Here is a 20,040-nt window from a genome sequence, read left to right on the forward strand (position 1 = left end):
GCCACCAGGCTGGCCCTGCCCCCAGCCCCATGCCAGGCTAGTGGCCACCCCAGGCTCCCAAAGATGGGACAGCTCTGACCACCTCCGACCCTGATCTGAGGCTCTGTCTTTCCAGGATTCAACTCCAGCCTGGCAGGAGATAGCGCTGGATCAGGCTTGGACCTCCAGCCTGCAGGGTGATGGGGGTCAGGCCTTTGCCTTGGCACATCCTGCCCCTGCACCTGTTCTCTGACCTGTTCTCCATCAGTTAGACAGTAATAGTTAAGGTGCAGCAGACTTCTGTGGGCCAGAGAGGAGGCTAGGAGTTTTCCACCTTGGGCCTGTTTAGATCCTCAAAGCAGCTGGACCAGGAAGGTAATATTATTCCTGTGTTACAGGTGGGAAAATTGAGCCTCAGAGAGATAAAAGAACCCCTGCGTTGTTTTACAGCTAGGTCCACCACCAAGTGGCAGCCACAAAATGGGAGAGGGCTTAGGAAATGTGTGTGAATACATACGCATCTCTGTCAGCCACTGTTTTAAGCACTTTACCACTTTATCTAATTTCATCTTCACAACCCAGTGCTATGCTTAGTTGCTCAGTCATGTCCGACTCTTTGTGACCCCAGGGACTGTAGCCTGCCGGACTCCTCTGTCCATGGGATTCTTCAGGCAAGAATAATGGAGTGGGTTGTCGTGCCCTCCTCCAGGGGATCTTCCCAACCCAGGAATCGAACCCAGGTCTCCAGCATTGCAGGTAGATCTTTACCATCTGAGCCACCAGGAAAGCCCACAACTCAGTGAGGTAAATGCTATTATTAATATTATCCTCATGTTCACAAATATGGAAATTAAGGCACAAGGAGAGAGGTAACTTACTTAAGGATATCCAACCATTAAGTGGAGGAACTAAGATTTGCCCTCCTTGAATCTAAATGTTGAATTCAAACTTAATTGTAGTATGTGTGTGTGTGTGTGTGTGTGTGTGTGTGTGTGTGTGAGTGAGTGATGCATGGGTGTGTCTATTTGTGAAAATGTGTAACTCTGCATCTAAGTGCACATGTGATCTGAAAGTAAGTTTGAGAGTGGCTGTGTCTGTGTTGGTGTCTGTGTGATTGCTCCTAGGGATGGGGCAGAGATTGGGGGTTCAAGGCAGGCCATCTGGTCCAGAGTGCTTGAAGGTCATCAGCCTCCCTTCCCTGCTGCTCCCTGCCCTGTCAGGTCCTGTATAGCCTGGGCCTGACTTCATGGTTCTTCTCAAGATGAGTGGCCCTTATTAGGCCCCAAAATCTAGGGGAGAAGCATCCCATGGAGAGGTGCTCCTGAGCTGCGAGATCCGGGAGCCCTGCTGCAGGACTTAGAGCTGGTCTAGAGGAATTCGCTCTCTGTCCCTCCACCAGGAGTCAGCCCTGTGCTTTGTGCCCCAAGGTGGTAACACCGGTCCTGTCCCAGAGGATTTATAGTCCGGCAGGGAAGGCACGACTTAGCTGTGATGGACAGTGAAGGAACAGCACAGGGCAGTTTACACTTGGTAGGGGTTGGTGGGAAGACTTTAATTGTTGCTTGAGAGAACAGCTCAGGAGGGATGGAAACAAGTAGTGGCTGACATTCCTGCAGCAGTGCCTTAAGAGGGTGTTGATTTCCCCCAGAAAGGGCAAACACTGTGGGCAGGGGATAGGTGGAGTGTCTCTAGGACAGGCTCAGCTGTGACTCAGACACCTGCTCCTGGACATAAACACCTGGACCATCCCAGCACACAGGAATCTCCTCAGGTCAGGGAATGTGTGTTCTATGCCGAATTAAAAATACATCCTTTCTCAGACTCCCTTGCAGCTAGAGGTGGTCACATGATCTAAGATGGCCAATGAGATGGAAGTGAAACTCACTGGTTGGAGCTTCAGGGAAAGCCCTTTGTTAAAGGGCTGGTACTATGGAAGACAGCATGGTGGTTCCTCAAAAAACTAAAGATAGAATTACCATAGAAGCCAACAGTTTTAATTCTGGGTATAGATTCATGAAGAATTGAAATTAGGGTCTCAGAGATATTTGCATCCCCGTGTTCATAGCAACATTATTCATAATAGCCAAAGGGTAGAAGCAATGCAAGTGTCCTTTGATAGATGAATGGATAAATAAAATGTGGTAATGTGTATTTAGTGAAAGTTGCTCTTTCACTAAATTACACTAAAGTGAAAATCACAGAGTTGTGTTCAACTCTTTGGGACCCCATAGACTGTAGCCTGGCAGGATCCTCTGTTCATGGAATTCTCCAGGCCAGAATACTGGAGTGGGTAGCCATTCCCTTCATCCACTGGATCATCCCAACCCAGGGATTGAACCAAGGTCTCCTGCATTGCAGGTGGATTCTTTACCAGCTGAGCTACCAGGAGAGCCTGGTAATGTGTATAATGGAATATTATTCAGCCTTAAAAAGGAAGGAAATTCTGACATATGATACAACATGGATGAACCTTGAGAATATTGTACTAAGTGAAAAAGGCCAGGCACAGAAAGACAAATATTGTATAAGTCTGCTTATATGAGGTATTAATGTGGTCCAATTCATAGAAACAAAGCAGAATGGTGGTTGAGACTGGGAAAGGGAAAATGGGGAGTTATCATTTAATGGGTACAGAGTTTCAGTTTTCCAAGACAAAAAAAGACTGGAGATTTTAAAAAATATTTATTTATTTGACTGTATCAGGTCTTAGTCGCAGGATGCAGGATCTTTAGTTATAGCATTCGAACTTAGTTGCTGCATATGGGATCTAGTTCCCTGACGAGGGATCAAACTCTGACTCCCTGCATTGGGAGTGGAGAGTCTTAGCCACAGGGCCACCAGGGAGGTTCTGAGACTGGAGATTGACTGCACAACAATGTGAATGTACTTACTACTGAACTATACACTTCAGAGTGGCTAAGATAATTTTTATGAATATTTTCCCACAATTAACAAAATAGAAAAGAGCAGTTTTAGCTGGCATGGACCTTGCCTTTTGCCTTTAATTACTCTTCTTTCTCTCCTGTGCCTGAAATGCAGACACAAAACCAAAACAGTAAAGCAACCATTTTGCAACGATGCAGACAGAAGCTAAATAAGGGAGGCACAGGAGAAAGGCAGAAGGAGCCTGGCTCCTGAAGGCATTGCAGAGCAGCCACCCTGACCCCAGATTGCTCCAGCCCTTGGCCTGGTCCTTGAGTTGTCACTGCTTACTCTGCAATGATGAGGGAGGAATGGTCAGTCAGTTCAGTTCAGTCACGTCCGACTCTTTGCGACTCTATGGACTGCAGCACGCTAGGCCTCCCTGTCCATCACCACCTCCAGGAGTTTACTCAAACTCATGTCCATCGAGTCAGTGATGCCATCCAACCATCTCATCTCTGTCGTCCCCTTCTCCTCCCGCCTTCAATCTTTCCCAGCTTCAGGGTCTTTACCAAGGAGTCAGTTCTTTGCATCAGGTGGCCAAAGTATTGAGGTTTCAACTTCAGTATTAGTTCTTTCAATGAATTTTCAGGATTGATTTCCTTTAGGATTGACTGGTTGGATCTCCTTGCAGTCCAAGGGACTCTCAAGAGTCTTCTCCAACACCACAGTTCAAAAGCATCATTTCTTCAGCACTCAGCTTTCTTGATAGTCCAACTCTCACATCCATACATGACTACTGGAAAAACCATACCTTTGACTAGACGGACCTTTGTTGGTAAAGCAATGTCTCTGTTTTTTAATATGCTGTCTAGGTTGTTCATAACTTTTCTTCCAAGGAGCAAGCGCCTTTTAATTGCATGGCTGCAGTCACCTTCTACAGTGATTTTGGAGTTAAAATAAAATTGTCACTGTTTCCATTGTTTCCCCATCTATTTGCCATGAGGTTATGGGACCGAATGCCATGATCTTAGTTTTCTGAATGTTGAGCTTTAAGCCAACTTTTTCACTCTCCTCTTTCACTTTCATCAAGAGGCTCTTTAGTTCTTCTTCACTTTCTGCCACAAAGGTGGTGTCACCTGCAAATCTGAGGTTATTGATATTTCTGTTGGCGATCTTGATTCCAGCTTGTGCTTCTTCCAGCCCAGCATTTCTCATGATGTACTCTGTATGTAAGTTAAATAAGCAGGGTGACAATATACAGCCTGGACGTACTCCTTTCTTGATTTGGAACCAGTCTGTTTTTCCATGTCCAGTTCTAACTGTTGCTTCTTGACCTACAGATTTCTCAGGGGGCAGGTCAGGTGATCTGGTATTCCCATCTCTTGAAGAATTTTCCACAGTTTGTTGTGATCCACACAGTCAAAGGCTTTGATATAGTTAAGAAAGCATAAGTAGATATTTTTCTGGAACTCTGTTTCTTTTTCAATGATCCAACAGATGTTGGCAATTTGATCTCTGGTTTCTCTGCCTTTTCTAAATCCAGCTTGAACATCTGCAAGTTCATGGTTCACGTACTATTGAAGCCTGGCTTGAAGAATTTTGAGCATTACTTTAATAGCGTGTGAGATGAGTGCAATTGTGTGGTAGTTGAACATTCTTTGGCATTGCCTTTCTTAGGGATTGGAATGAAAACTGACCTTTTCCAGTCCTGTGGCCATTGCTGAGTTTTCCAAATTTGTTGGCATATTGAGTGCAGCACTTTCACAGCATCATCTTCTAGGATTTGAAATAGGTCAACTGGAATTCCATCACCTCCAGTAGCTTTGTTCATAGTGATGCTTCCTAAGGCCCACTTGACTTCGCATGCCAGGATGTCTGGCTGTAGATGAGTGATCACACCATCATGGTTATCTGGGTCATGAAGATCTTTTTTTGTATAGTTCTGTGTATTCTTGCCACCTCTTCTTAATATCTTCTGCTTTTGTTAGGTTATACCGTTTCTGTCCTTTACTGTGCCCATCTTTGCATGAAATGTTCCCTTGGTATCTCTAATTTTCTTGAGGAGATCTCTAGTCTTTCCCATTCTATTGTTTTCCTCTATTTCTTTGATTGATCACTGAGGAAGGCTTTCTTATCCCTCCTTGCTATTCTTTGGAACTCTGCATTCAAATGGGTATATCTTTCCTTTTCTCCTTTGCCTTTCATTTCTCTTCTTTTCTCATCTGTTTGTAAGGCCTCCTCAGACAACCATTTTGCCTTTTTGCATTTCTTTTTCTTGGAGATGGTCTTGATCACTGCCTCCTGCACTATGTCAGAAAACTCTGTCCATAGTTCTTCAGGCACTCTGTCTATCACATCTAATCTATTTGTCACTTCCACTGTATAATCGTAAGGGATTTGATTTAGGTCATGCCTGAATGGTCCAGTGGTTTTCCCTACTTATTTCAATTTCAGTCTGAATTTTGCAATAAGGAGTTCATGATCTGAGCCACAGTCAGTTCCTGGTCTTGTTTTTGCTGACTGTATAGAGCTTCTCCATCTTTGGCTGCAAATAAAATCAAGCTGATTTCGGTATTGACCATCTGGTGGTGTCCATGTGTAGAGTCTTCTCTTGTGTTGTTGGAAGAGGGTGTTTCCTGTGACCAGTGCATTCTCTTGGCAAAACTCTTTTAGCCTTTGACCTGCTTTGTTTTGTACTCCAAGGCCAAATTTACCTGTTACTCCCGGTATCTCTTGACTTCCTACTTTTGCATTCCAGTCCCCTATAATGAAAAGGACATCTTTTTTGGGTATTAGTTCTAAAAAGTTTTGTAGGTCTTCATAGAACCTTTCAAATTCAGCTTCTTCAGCATTACTGGTCAGGGCATAGACTTGGATTACTGTGATATTGAATGGCTTGCTTTGGAGACGAACAGAGATCATTCTGTCATTTTTGAGATTGCATCCAAGTACTGCATTTCGGACTCTTGTTTACTCTGATGGCTACTCTATTTCTTCTAAGGGATTCTTGCCCACAGTAGTAGATATAATGGTCACCTGAGTTAAATTCACCCATTCCAGTCCATTTTATATTACTGATTCCTAAAATGTTGACATTCACTCTTGCCATCTCTTGTTTGACCACTTCCAATTTGCCTTGATTCATGGACCTAACATTCCATGTTCCTATGCAATATTGCTCTTTAGAGTATCAGACTTTACTTCCATCAGCAGTCATATCCACAACTGGGTTTTATTTTTGCTTTAGCTCCATCTCTTCATTCTTCCTGGAGTTATATCTCCACTGAACTGTAGCATACTGGGCACCTACTGACCTGGGGAGTTAATCTTTCAGCGTCCTATCTTTCTGCCTTTTCATGCTGTTCTTGGGGTTCTCAAGGCAAGAATACTGAAGTGATTTGCCATACCCTTCTCCAGGGGACCACGTTTGTCACAACTCTTCACCATGACTGGTCCATCTTGGGTGGCCATACATGGCATGGCTCATAGTTTCACTGAGTTGATCAGTTTGGTTAGTTTTCTGTGACTGTGGTTTTCATTCTGTCTGCCCTCTGACGGATAAGGATAAGAGGCTTATGGAAGCTTCCTGATAGGAGACTGACCGAGGGAGAAACTGGGTCTTATTCTGATGGGTGGGGCCATGCTCATAACAGAGGAATGGTGACCTTCCATAATCTTGTCCTCCCCAGGATACCTGTAAAGAACATCAGACCACCATTTTGGCAAAGGGAGGGGGTGTTCTGACCCTCTTATTAGTTTCCCCAGGACAGAAATTCTGAGTTCATGGTGAAACTCAAAGACAACTTCCTTTTGCCTCCTTTGACATACAAAAGGACAGAGGTCTCCCGCATCTGTCTGAATACTCTTAAGTTCAGCAGTTGGATTCCTTAACCTGGCTTTGAAGTGGGGGTTTAAGGCCCCATTTAGCATTTTTTCCCTGAGGGTCCCTGTGACACCAGTGTCTTGGCATTGGCCTCCCTCACTCTGGCTGATTGTTGCACATCATCCCCTGAGTTGTCTGTGTTTTCAGGCCTCAAGTCCTTGATATCTTGGCAAAGGCCACAACTCCCAACCCGCCCTACCCACTCATTTAGGGTTCCCAGGGCTGCCATCTGGAGCAGGCCAGCCAGCCCAGACTAAGTCAACTCCTGTTCCCTGAATGAGCAGATCCAGTATGGGGCTGAACATGGTACACTGCAGGTTCCTGCTAGAAAGTTTCTTATTTCTGGCACTTGGGTATTAGAGTAGACTTCAGGTGCCTGGGCTTCACTGGTGACTCAGACAGTAAAGAATCTGCTGGCAATGCAGGAGACCTGGGTTAGATCCCTGGGTTGGGAAAATCCCCTGGAGAAGGGAATGACAACCCACTCCAGTATTCTTGCCTGGAGAATGCCATGGACTGGGGAACCTGGTGGGCTATAATACATGGGGTCACAAAGAGTCAGACATAACTGAGCTACTAACACTTTCACTTTTCGGGTGTCTAGATTCAAATACTTCCAGCTGGAAGCTTCTGGCCAGCAAAGTAACAGGAACAGCCTAAAAAAACAGAGGAACCGATCCTCGCTGGAGGATCATCCAGGAACACTTCTCCCCCAACACACACATGCGCGCGCGCACACACACACACACACACACACACACATACCCTAACCAGGCTTGTATAACCATCTGCCTTCACCCAACCCACCATCCCTTCTTCATTATCTGTCCTAGGTGGAGCCATTCAGCTCCCCCTTCCTTCTCTGTAGCCCAGGCTTACAGTGTTCCCAGTCCTAGGAATCTATCTCAGATTCTGTGTCCTGCTGCTGGAGGGTCAGGGTTGTCCTCCCAACAGGAGGTTTGGGCCAGAATTAAAGAACAAAACAAGAACATTAAAAACTGCACCATAATGCCAGGGGAAATCTGTCATCACATTGGGAGTTGTTTTGTTCTAATAACTTCAAATCACTTAGCCCTTGCACGACCCTGAGAGCCAGCACCTCCTTCAAGTTGCGTCATAAGTGCCTCATATAGGGCGCCCTCACCCTGGCCCCGCTGTTAGGTTTGACCTATGACATTCAGAGAAGAGAGCACAGAAGAGGAAGAGGAAGATTTCCAGCTGGATGAATAAGGCACAGAGAACAAAGGGCCCAGCATCCAAAGTCAGCAGTGGAGATCCTTGCAAGGAAGACGGTGGATAAACCTCTTGAAATCCAGCAGTCCTTATCTCAATCCAGGTGTTAAATCGTAGGTATTAACATTGCTGTTTGGTTTTAGTTGGGCTTGAAACAGTGTGCCTGGGCGTCTTCAGGACATCTTATCATAGTCCCAGTCCTGGTGGGGACACAAGGAAAAGTGTCACTGCCCCAGTGATGAGAACGATTCATCCAATCCTCCTTGATGAGTCCTTCCTTTAAAAATTTTTTAAATTTATTTAATTTTGGTTGTGGTGGGTCTTCGTTGCTTTCTCTAGTTGTGGTGAGCAGGGCTGCTCTCTGGCTGCAGTGCACAGGGTTTCTCACTGTGGTGCCTCTCCGGTTGCAGAGCATAGACTCTAGGAGCACGGGCTCCCATAGTTGTGGCTTGTGGGCCTCGTTGCTCTGTGGCATATGGACTCTTCCCAGATCAGGAATGGGAACTGCGTCCCCTGCATTGGCAAGCAGAGTCCCATCCATTGTACCCCCAGGGAAGTCCTGTTTGTTTATTTTGACTGCACTGGATCGTAGTTGTGGCAACAGGGGATCTTGGATGCGGCATGTGAGATTCCTAGTTTTGGTGTGTGGGATCTAGTTCCCTGACTGTGGATGGAACCCGGACTCCCTGCTTACTCCCTGGACCACCAGGAAAGTCACCCTGATGGGTCATTCTTAACCTGCCAGTTCTTGATGTCCATCCCTAATTTCTGGGTCACAATTGCCCCCCTTCCCCTCCCTGCCTTCTCTCAGTCCCAGTGGCCCTCTCTTTGGGAGAAATACAGTGTGTGATGGAAGTGACCACTCTTGGACCATGTCTTGGGAACTGCTAGGTCTCCACTGGGTCCCTGCTCCTGGGAAAACAACTGAGACAGACTATGTGAGCTGCAACAGCTCCAGCCAGTGACCAAGGCTCAGTCCTTGTACAGGGCCCCTGCCTCCCCAGTCACACCGCTGATGGAAACCAGGCTTTCCTCCCGCCTCACCCAAGATTCCCACATCAAATGTGGGGCATTACTCCTCATTGGCTTAACTGCTTTTTCCACGTTTGTGGCTGGCAGTGGCGAATGCATTCAATCTTGCATTTGTTTTCTTAAAACAGGACTTTCAGCACAATAACGTATTTGGCATCTCTTCTCCTTTCCTCATTTCCCAAGATGAGATCATCACAAACACAACTTCTAAAGAAATCTCTACAACCAGACTTTTCGAGGAAACCCGACACCTCCACAGACAAGTGGTGATCAGCCTCAGGTTTTCAATAAGGAGCTTTAGCAGCAGCAAGGACTGTCCATTCAGGGAGAGGGGTGATACCTCTGAGGAATGGCACCAGCCAACAAGTTGCTCCCCTCACCCTAGAAGTTTCCCCACCAGCCCTTCATCATTCTGATGGGGTCAGCATTGTTGTCAAAATGTGTTCCTCTCCATCACTCCACACCCTCCACCCTAAGTACTCCCTCCCCTCAGGGAAAGGAAGTCTATCAGAAAAGGTTCTCTCAAACTGGACAGACGGGTTACTTCCTCCCATAAGTCGCCCTCAGGATGCAGGTGCCAACTTCAACCCTGATTGGATCTGACATGCCTTGTCCACAGTGTTCTCTGCTTGTCTCATGCTTTATCTCCATAAGCATTTGAGAGCTCCCTCGGGGCAGGGACCCAGGCTTATTCACCTCCAGGTTCCTCGCCCCTGCTCCTCCTGTACCCGCCCTACATCTTGTAGCTGAAAGAATAATTGAACTCTGGAGCAAATGCCTTAACCCTGGCTGGCAGGACTGAGGTGTAGACAGTACAATAGGCTGGAAGCCAGGACACCAAGGCTCACCTCCCAGCCCTGCCAGGGACTGGCCATGTGGTGGCAGGGGTGGGGGAAGAGTGGGTCATCTGTTCAGGGTCTCTGTCTCTTTTTCCTCCAAAAGAATCCACCTCAGGCTCCCCTGCAGCCAGCCACTTCTGAGAGCATCAGGAGAATTTCCCCCTTAGCCCTGTAGCAGGCAGGACTAATGAAGCTATTGCCACAAACAAATGGTCTGCAAAGCCAAGAAGGGGCTAATGGTGGTGGTGGTGAAGTCGCGTCAGACTCTTGCAACCCCATGGACTGTAGCCTGCAGGTTGCTTTGTCCATGGGATTCTCCAGGCGAGAATACTGGCGTGGGTTGCCATTTCTTCCTTCAGGGGAATTTTCCCTATCCAGGAATCAAATCCTGGTCTCCTGAATTGCAGGCAGATTCTTTACCAACAGAGCTTCGAGGGAAGCCCTAATAAGGAACTAAGTTTGCCTCCAAATTCCCTGCTTCCCCCCTCAACTCCAAGTTTTTCCCTCCATGGTTGACATAGCATTTGCTACCCTGCGCCCCCTTCTGGTGATAAGTGGAAAGATCCCACGCACCCCCACCCCCACCCCGCCCCCGCTCCACCCATCCCCCGCTCCACCACCCTCCCCCGCGCCCCGCCCACGCCAACCCCCGCCCTAGGTCCACGAGGATAGTCCTCAATACTTGGAGCTGGAGGAGGGAGTGGGAGGAGAGACGAGGGGAAAGCAGTGTGGACTGGGGCTGTGGAGGTCAGGGGAGGGTCCAGAGTAATCCTTTTAAACACAGGCAAATTAAGTCATTCCTCTGCTCAGAATTCTCCAGGGTAAAAGCTGAGTCTGACCCGGGGTTCCTGAGTCTTTGACTAGGCTCTCTCTAGTTTCAGGGAGGGGGTCTATTCTCTGTTGTGGTGCATGGGCTTCTCACTGTAGTGGCTTCTCTTGTTGTGGAGCATAAGCTGTAGGTGCATCAGCTCAACAGTTGTGGCACACTTGAGCTCAGTTGCTCCCCTGCAGCATGTGGACTCTTTCTGGATCGAACCCATGTTCCCTGCATTGGCAGGCAGATTCCTAATCACTGGGCCACCAGGAAGTCCAGTCTGGTTTTTAAACAGGGACGAAAGATGAAAGTTTGGAACAGCAATAATCGCATATACTCTTCCCCTCCCTTATCTATTTAGGGGTTTGCAGGCAAGATTACAGCAGGGCAGATGGCTGCTAGGGGGAGGCAGGACTCCAGATCTCCAGGTTCAGAGTCTGTGCCTTACCTCCTGACCCATCTTGTTTCAGCTGCTCCCCTGACATGACTGAAGCCACCTGACCTCAGTCCTTCTCAAGATCTGGCTTCTTGATTATGATTGTAATTCAACCCAAGTGTGGCAGGACAGATTCCTGGGAAGCAGACTCTAATATGGAGATTAGCACCCAGGAAGTTCATTAGGGATGCTTTTGTGCTCAACGCCTGAAGAAGAAAAGAACTGGGCAGAGAGAGATGTTGGGCCACAATATAGGCTCAAGAATGGCCTCAGCCAGCCCCAAGGGGCACTCTGAAGCTGGGATGACCTCTTTACCATTATCTTGTGTTAGGGTCAGGGCTGGTCTTTTGTACCCAAGCACTGTTCAACCATTGGATGTGGGTCTCCTGGGAAGGGGGAATGGCCTGATCCAGGTTACTGTCTTCGGCAAAAACAATTCCCAAAGAAGACACAACTGAGAGCTATCTTCCTGCAGAGATACTATGAGTGTTGGGAACAGGCTCTTCAGTCATGAATGAGGATTCCTGCAGCCCAGCACAGCATCCATGTAGTAATAGTGATACATGTTTAATTAGCCCTTGTTCTAGGCCTGACTCAGGGTCTCCCTCAAACTCAGTGGGGTCTTAGAAACTTCAGGAACTTACCTAAGGCACCTAGGTACAGGCATCAGACTCCTGAATGGGAGTAAGAGGCCTTGGGTTCTAAGTCAGCTACTGACTCTCTTTGTGACATCAGGCAAGTCCCTGACCTCTCTTAGCCTCAGTTTCCCCATATGTATATGAGGGTTGAGCTGAGGTCCTTGGTCAATAGTTTGTGGCCTTATGATACCTAAAATCATGGATGGCAAGGAGTGAAGCCTGCTTGTGCCTCATTCTTGGACCTCAGAGCCCACACCACCACCCCAGCCCTCTCACTTTCTGAACTGTCAGACTCATGTCTTAATGGGCATGAGTCTGGGTATGGGACTCATGGGACTACAGGTTGAATAACCAAATACAAGTCAAAATTAGATCTAAGAGACAGTGAGCTCTTCCCAACTCCCCCAAACCTTCCCAGAATGGATTTCAGTTCTTCCCAATATTCATGGTTTCTGCCCTTACAAAGGGACACCACTGCGTATTTGACAGGCGAGATACTTGGAGGTCATTCAAGTTACCACCCTGTTTTCTGACATCACAGGTCACACAGAGACATCTATCTCCTAGGGAGTTATGATCTCACATTAGTTATTAGCAGCTCCTGGGGGCTGTCAGTGGGGCTTTTGGAAAAAAAGATAAAAGGTAATTTGGAAGTCTGCTTTTGCTTTGGGAATAATAAATCCTTAAATTATCTCCTTGCCACCAGTTTTACATTTCTCAGGATAGTCCTCTGTTCATCTAGCCTGGTGGTTCATTTTGGAATTGTTTTTGTAGATGGTTCATGCTCTTCTTCTAAGAGGAAACTGCCTTCGTTTCTCAGCTCTCCATTTTGACTTCTTATGACCAGAGTGAGATCAGGGAGAATGTGATGCCCCCACCCACATTTCTAAACGAATGTGGAGTGTAAAGAAGGAAACAAGCCAAACAATATCCGGGCGTAATCCTTGAAGTCATAGCACAAGAGAAGGGGAAGGCCCGCAAATACCACCTAGTCCATTTGCTCCCATGTTACAGATGGGAAAGCTAGGGAGAGGCAAGATGAGACCCCAGCTTCTTAACAAGTAGGAGATCCTTCAAAATAAGAGGAGGAAGACTTTCAGAATATGGCCTTGCATTTGAAATGACAGAGCAGATTTACAATCAACTTTTAAAGTAACCAATATATAATAGAAATAGAAAATAAGATGAAGAGCCATTGGGAGACCAAAACTATTGGGAAATTTCTAGAAAATGGAAAGCAGGAGGTTTCAGATTTCCATCTTGATGCTGAATTAAGTAAACTGAGGATTTCCTCCCCCGAATTCAGCCCTGAAGACAGTCTAATGAAAGAGGAGTGATGTATCCCAGAATCAAACTTGGAGAAATAGAAGTCAAGACAGGTCTCAGTCTGCGTGGATATGCAAATTAGAGGTGGAGAAAGTCAGATATCATGGATGGATGAGAATCTAGGGGAAGACTCTCTAGTTGTAGATTTTTTTCTCCTCCACAATAATCTGCCTTTCCACTTCTATGGGCAGAAAACACCAATATTACACCAATATAATACCAGCTGCAAATGGCAAGGTAACCTCAAAGGCAGTTTTGGAGCCAGCTAGGGTGAGAAATGGGCTTCCCTGGCAGCTCAGTGGTAAAGAATCCACCTGCCAACGCAAGGGATGGAGGTTCCATGTCTGGGTCAGGAAGATCCCCTGGAGAAGGGAATGGCAACCCACTCCAGTACTCTTGCCTAGAAAATCCCATGGACAGAGGAGCCTGGCAGGCTACAGTCAATGGGGTTCCAAAGAGTTGGACACAACTTAGTGCCTAAACAACAACAGGGGTGAGAAATAGATTCAACAAACAAAGGCTGGCAGGCAGCCACTGAACAGTCTCGCCTTCTTCCCCCACACCTTGATTGGGAAAAATGACTACACAGAGAGGCAACTCTTAGGAAAGAGGAGTGACTAGGGCAGAGTTCAAACACGTTCTTTGAAAGGCAGGGTTCTCTGGTCTTTGACAAACAGGAAACAGATGCTCAGAGGCTCTGCACCCTGAGGCGCTCCCCTCATAACTTCAGCAGGAGGAGTCGAAGCAGGAATCTGGTCTTTAATCACACTCCTCCTTCCAAAGTACACATTATTGGCTGAGAGAGCTGACACTTCCAAGGAGACAAGAGCTCTGAGCCGAAAACAACCAACAAAGGAATGACTATCACAGAAGTGAAATGAACAGACTGGGTAGAAGAAGAATTTACATTAAGAACAATACATATATCCTTTCAAGGCATAAGAGAAGCATTGTAAATATAAAGCAAGAAGAGCAATTATTAAAAAAATAACTAGCAATACTGGGAATGACAAGTGTAATCATTGAAGGAAATAACTGGGGTAAGCAGCAGAATGTATTTGGCCAAAGAACAGACGAGAGTGTTGCAAGATTAGGCAGATGACAAAAGTCAACATAAAATATATCACAGAGGATACAGAGAAGTTAAGAGGTATGGATGCCAAAAGGGGAGTGGATGACATGCATTCAACTGGAGTCTCAGAAAAACAAGCAAGATAAATTATTTTAAGACACAATGTCAAATTATTTTCCTTAATTAAAAATATGGAGCCTTTGATTGAAATGCACCTTTGCAGCATAGCCAGTCTTCTTTCACAGAACATTTGCTGAAGGAGACCCGGGCTAGATCCCTGGGTCAGGAAGATCCCCTGGAGAAGGGAATGGCTATCCATGCCAGTATTCTTGCCTGGAAACTCCAGGGACAGAGGAGCCTTGCGGGCTACAGTCCATGGGGTCGCAAAGAGTCAGACGTGACTGAGCGACTAACATTTTCACTTTTCAATGAGTGACACAGGAGGCTGGGGGAACTGTGTAGTAGGAAGGGTGTAGAATAAGAAAGTGAAATTTCCCCACAGATTCACAGTGCTTAGGAGACAAAGTCCTGCTAGAGGAAGGCAGTGGTTGTGTCACACAGCCAGTCTCGATATTTGCCAAATTTTGAAGCTGTATTGATTTGGAGGCTAATCAAATCTCTTAAAGGCATAAACAAATTCCCCACGGTGTCTTATGACGATGGAAATAAAGACGTGACTAGTTCTCAATCAAACCAGAGGGAGACTGAGTCAAAAAGAACTAGAACCCAACCTCGATCTAGTTTATTTTCTAATCACACTGTTGTGATTGGCACCATATCTTATCTAGGTAATATATAGAAAGGGTAAAACCTATTCAGGGAAAATTCTTCCGTCTTAGTTCATATGTGTAAGATCTCTGCATGCATGCTAAGTTGCTACCGTCCTGTCCAACTCTTTGCAACTGTATGGGATTCTTCAGGCAAGAATACTGGAATGGGTTGCCATGCCCTCCTCCAGGGGATCTTCCCCATCCAGGAACTGAACCCGCGTCTTTTAGGTCTTCTGCATTGGCATGTGGGTTCTTTACCACTAGTGCCACCTGGCAGATCTCTAGTGTACAATAAAGAATTATAAGGCATGTGAAAAGACAGGAAAAAGTGATCATATGTGCTCAGGAGAAAAAAAGATAATAGAAGAAGACCCGCAGTTGACCCATATTTTCCAGTTACACAAGATTTTTATGATTTTTTTTCTTTGAGAACAACGCCCTTTATTCAACACTAGTGAGGCAATGCATACAGCACTAAGGGTCTCCTGATTCACTCCATCACTGAAGTACCCCCGTGTATCCCCCTAGTGATGGTGCTGTCTGCACCACAGTTCACAGTAGCTACATGTTGCCACCTTTGTTTCTTTGTCCAAGTTTATGTACACCGTGGCTGGCCTTGGATCCCTTCATTCCTGTCACAAGATACCACCTGCCTTCTGACTTCACTCACAGGCTGCTCTGCTATCAGATCAATAGTAGAGTTTTCATTTACTTCTCTCTGACAACCTACAAATGAAAGTTGCCTATAGTTGGTAGGGTCATAAAACTGGCCAGTGTGTGTGACCTCCTCACCAGCTAGTGAGGACTGCACACTGAAGCACCTGGTGCCCCAGGGCAGGCTCCATGCCACCAGGCTGCCCTGGTCTAGCAGCCAGAGGAAGGTCACTGCTGCCACCACCTTGCCAGACATTGGGATACAGAGTCCCAGCCACTGGACCACCAGGGAAGTTGCTGCCCATTTTTTGCTTGTTTTTTTTTTTTTGTTTGTTTGTTACTGAAATGTATGAGGTGCTTGTATGTTTTGGAAATTAAGCATTTATTGGTTTCATCATTAGCAAATATTTTCTCCCAGTCTGTAGGTCATCTTTTCATTTTGTTTCTGGTTTCCTTTGTTGTACAAAAGCGTGTAAGTTTGATTAGGTTCTATTTGTTTATTTTTGCATGTATTTCAATTGCCTCAGACAAGGCATTTTTAAAGAACTATTTCAAATATGTTGAAGGGGAAAATGGAAAGTATGACAAAATTGTTAAAAAGAATACTTTAGCAGAGAATTGTAATCTGTAAAAAATATCAAATGGATTTTTTCTGGAGCTGCAAAGTATAATTTCTGAAATTACAAACTCACTGATGGATTTAACAGCAACAAACAGAATTGGTAAACCCAAAGGTCAATATGAATTATCCAAACTGAAGCCCACAGAGAAAAAACAATGGAAAGAAGAGACATGCAAGACACAATCAAAGGTTCACACATAGTGAAACTGGAATCCAAGCAGAGAGGATGGAAAGAATGAGTTAGAAGCAAAGTTGGAAGAGAGAAAGATCAAGAACTTTCCAAAACTGATCAAAGATATCAATGTATAGATTCAAGATACTTGGTAAAACCCAAGTAGGAGAGATACAAAGAAAATAATGCCTAAATACTTAGTCAAATGGCTGAAAACCAAAGTAAGTAACCAGTAGCCAGAGAATAAGTAAGTAGCCAAGTAGCTAAGTAAACCCGTAGCTAAGTAAAAAGAAGCCAGAGAATAAAGACGCGTTATGCACTCATCTCACACGCTAGTAAAGTAATGCTCAAAATTCTCCAAGCCAGGCTTCAGCAGTACGTGAACCGTGACCTTCCAGATGTTCAAGCTGGTTTTAGAAAAAGGCAGAGGAACCAGAGATCAAATTGCCAACATCCGCTCGATCATCAAAAAAGCAAGAGAGTTCCAGAAAAACATCTATTTCTGCTTTATTGACTATGCCAAAGCCTTTGACTGTGTGGATCACAATAAACTGTGGAAAATTCTGAAAGAGATGGGAATACCTGACCACCTGACCTACCTCTTGAGAAATCTGTATGCAGGTCAGGAAGCAATGGTTAGAACTGGACATGGAACAACAGACTGGTTCCAAATAGGAAAAGGAGTACGTCAAGGCTGTATATTGTCACCCTGCTTATTTAACTTACATGCAGAGTATATCATGAGAAACGCTGGGCTGGAGGAAGCACAAGCTGGAATCAAGATTGCCAAGAGAAATATCAATAACCTCGGATATGCAGATTACACCACCCTTATGGCAGAAAGTGAAGAGGAACTAAAAAAGCCTCTTGATGAAAGTGAAAGAGGAGAGTGAAAAAGTTGGCTTAAAGCTCAACATTCAGAAAACAAAGATTATGGCATCTGGTCCCATCACTTCATGGGAAGTAGATGGGGAAAAAGTGGAAACAGTGTCAAACTTTATTTTCTGGGGCTCCAAAATCACTGCAGGTGGTGATTGCAGCCATGAAATTAAAAGATGCTTACTCCTTGGAAGGAAAGTTATGACCAACCTAGACAGCATATTCAAAAGCAGAGACATTACTTTGCCAACAAAAGTCCGTCTAGTCAAGGCTATGGTTTTTCCTGTGGTCATGTATGGATGTGAGAGTTGGGCTGTGAAGAAAGCTGAGCACCAAAGAATTGATGCTTTTGAACTGTGGTGTTGGAGAAGACTCTTGAGAGTCCCTTGGACTGCAAGGAGATCCAACCAGTCCATTCTGAAGGAGATCAGCCCTGGGTGTTCTTTGGCAGGAATGATGCTAAAGCTGAAACTCCAGTACTTTGGCCACCTCATGGGAAGAGTTGACTCATTGGAAAAGACTCTGATGCTGGGAGGGATTGGGGGCAGGAGGAGAAGGGGATGACAGAGGATGAGATGGCTGGATGGCATCACCGAATCGATGGTCATAAGTTTGAGTAAACTCCGGGAGTTGGTAATGGATAGGGAGGCCTGGCATGCTGCGATTCATGGGGTCGCAAAGAGTCAGACATGACTGAGTGACTGAACTGAAATGAACTGAACTGAACTGATGTACTTTCAAAGGAGCAACAGTAAGATTTGATCATTTTGCATCAAAATTTTGGAAGCTGCAGAAATTGAATGACCTTTCTTAAGGTGCTGAAAGAAAAAGAAAACCTGCAAATGTAATTCTAAATCCAACAAAAATACATAAAATATGAAAGCAGGGAGGGTAAATTGGGAGACTGGGATTGACGTATACACACTGTTATATATAAAATAGATAATTAATGAGATCCTACTGTATAACACAGGGAACTCTACTCAAAACTTTGTAATGGCCTATATGGGAAAAGAATCTTAAAATGAATGGATATATGTATATGTATAACTGATTCACTTTGCTCTACACCCAAAACTAACACAACATTGTAAATCAACTATACCCCAGTAAAAACTTAAAAATATGAAAGCAAAATAATGACATTTTTCAGACAAAAAAGAAAAAAAGAAAAACCCAAAGTGTGGCCAAAATAATATGCTACTGGAGAATGGATGGTCAAATAAACTAATGGAATCAAATAAGAGAGTCCAGATATAGATCCACATATATACAAACAAATGATTTTTTATTAAAATGACAAAGCAAATTCAATAGGGAAAGGAAAATATCCTGAATAAATGATGCTAGAAAAATTGGATATCCATATGAGAAGTAAAGGACCTCAACCTATACACAAAACAATTTGAGTCGGAGTATAGGCTGAAACATAAGAGTTAAAATAATAAATAATAAAGCTACTAGAGGTGCTGGGGGAATGTTTTTGTGACCTCTGGGTAGGCAGAGAATTCTTAGGAAGGATCCAGAAAGTATAAACCATAAAAGATTGATTAACTGGACTTCATCAAAATTTAAAATTTCTATTCATCAGAAAGCACCATCAAGAAAGTAGGCAAGGGACTTCCATGGTGGTGCAGTGACTAGGACTCCACGATCCCAATGCAGGGGGCCTGAGTTCGATTCCCTGGACAGGGAACTGGGTCCCACATGCTGAAACTAAGAGTCCACATGCCACAGTGAAGATTGAAGATCCTTCATGCTGCAGCTAAAACCTGATCCAGCCAAATAAAATAAAACAAATATTAGGGAAAGAAAGCCAAGGGGAGATCAAGAGGCCAGTCTCTAAGATGGTACTGAAGAAAGACAAGAAGCCCAAGAAAGTCAACCTGGAAATTTAATTTGAACCTTACTCACAGAGTCAAAAGATAGGACTTTTGACTCTGGAAATTTTGAGTGGTTTCTATAGAAGGTTAAAGTGAATGAAAAGACTAGAGATCTTGGGAATGTTACTCACATTGAATCCTTCAAGAATAAAATCACAGTTGTTTCTCAGAAACAGTTCTCTAAAAGGTACTTATAATACTTTACCAAGAAATACCTTAAAAAGAACAATCTTTGTGACTGGCTTCATGTGGTTGCATCTGAGAAGGAGACTTACGAACTTTGTTACTTCCAGATTAGTCAAGATGAAACTGAGTCTGACTATGAGGAATAGATAAAGCCATCCTTAATAGGACTTTGCTTGCTAAAAAACAAATGAAGCATACAAGAGAAGCATCTTGAAATGGACCTTTAGTTTATCAGTGAATAAAAAAGCATGACTCTGTATGTGAAGCATTCAGCTCCTTAAGTGTATGCTGTTTATATGGTGCTGGCTTTCCTTTAATACTTTTTTTTTTTCAACATTTATTTATTTAGCTGCACTAGGTCTTAGTTGCAGCACGCGGGATCTTTAGTTGAGACACATGAACCCATAGCGGCAGCATATGGGATCCAGTTCCCCAACCAGAGATCAATCCCCGGCCCCTGGCATTGGGAGGGCAGAGTCTCAGCCACTGGGCCACCAGGGAAGTCCCCCTTTAATACTTTTAAAATTTTTATTGGAGTATATTTGATTTACAGTGTTGTGTTAGCTTCAGATGTACAGCAAAGTGAATCAGTTATATATATGTCCACTTTTTTTAATTTTAAAGATTCTTTTCCCAAAAGGCAGAGTATTGAGTGGTGTTCTCTGTGCTATATAGCAGGTTCTTATTAGTTATCTATTTTATATATAGTAATGTGTATATATCAGTCCCAACCTCCCAATTTATCCCTTCCCCCTTA

General features: G+C 44.7%; 2 pseudogenes; one reads left to right on the forward strand and one right to left on the reverse strand.

The window, feature by feature from the left end:
- On the forward strand, positions 9,342 to 19,429 carry LOC102176329 (annotated as a pseudogene).
- Positions 15,351 to 15,797, reverse strand: LOC102176610 (annotated as a pseudogene).

This window comes from Capra hircus, chromosome 10, assembly GCF_001704415.2.
Source record: "Capra hircus breed San Clemente chromosome 10, ASM170441v1, whole genome shotgun sequence".
Classification (NCBI taxonomy): domain Eukaryota; kingdom Metazoa; phylum Chordata; class Mammalia; order Artiodactyla; family Bovidae; genus Capra; species Capra hircus.